Source organism: Photinus pyralis, unplaced genomic scaffold (assembly GCF_008802855.1).
Source record: "Photinus pyralis isolate 1611_PpyrPB1 unplaced genomic scaffold, Ppyr1.3 Ppyr1.4_LG8, whole genome shotgun sequence".
Taxonomy (NCBI): Eukaryota; Metazoa; Arthropoda; class Insecta; order Coleoptera; family Lampyridae; genus Photinus; species Photinus pyralis.
This window is the reverse complement of record NW_022170819.1, coordinates 22,774,570-22,775,586: the sequence shown is the minus strand read 5'-3', so window position 1 is coordinate 22,775,586 and position 1,017 is coordinate 22,774,570.

Below are 1,017 nucleotides of genomic sequence, written 5' to 3'. Positions count from 1 at the left end.
ATCCAGCAATGGAATCTCTATCCGTAAATTTAGAAATGATAGACGTAGCCTGATTGAAGAATTTATGGTGGATTCCTATCGCACATCCTTTTGCATATCGGCTTAGTGGTTATACAATAATTATACATCTTTGCCGTCCTAGCACATTCCATTTGGGTTAGAGAGCAAGTGGGAATCTCTAGGGGAATCTAGTCTTACGACCAAATGATGATATACATTATAGGCGTTTGAAGGTTGCTGCGCCAAAAAGAGATAACAACAGTAAACTTAAGGAATTTATTTGAAAGAATGAACATTTACTTAAAAGCGCCACTGGCTGGACGTATCCTTAAGGCGAATTGAAAATTCGCATGTTAGATTGTCTTTTCGTTTCCTTTTCCTTGCAAACACTATTTATTTAAGTCATATTACCTTCTGGCGATTAACCGAATGTTTTGGATTTCTAGAAAAAGTCGAGACTGAACACTATTTCCGAGACTATTTCTCTCATTTTGGAGGATATAAATTTGTATTTGTTGCATACAATTTCTATTCACTTTATCTGCAGTTTGACCCAATTTACTTCTAAACAGTTTCCATATTAATGAATGTCATGTTTCGATTGTGGGATTCACAAACGATTTTGGCTTTTCAATCTGTCAATGATTAGTATCCGCATACCTTGTCGTTACGTTCTTTTCTCTTCTATAGCTATTGCTTCAATTTAAGTGGTGAGAGTTGATTGAATCCTGATTATACAATCGATCTCGATCGAAATCAAGGAATTAGTAGTTTTGATTTATTGGGGTTGACTAATTGTAATCTAATGGTTTTGATATACCTACGGAAATATTTTATTGGTTAATTTCTTTGTTTTTCCTCGATATATTCGCGTTATGCACATCAGAGCATTACTATACTACCTACCTACCGTAAGGTCGGTATCTCGTAAGAATCGTAAAGGGCGTAAGTGCAAACTAGATCCGTGGGGGTTTGATATTACTGTTTGAGCAAAGCGTCAAGTTTTAGTTCAACTTT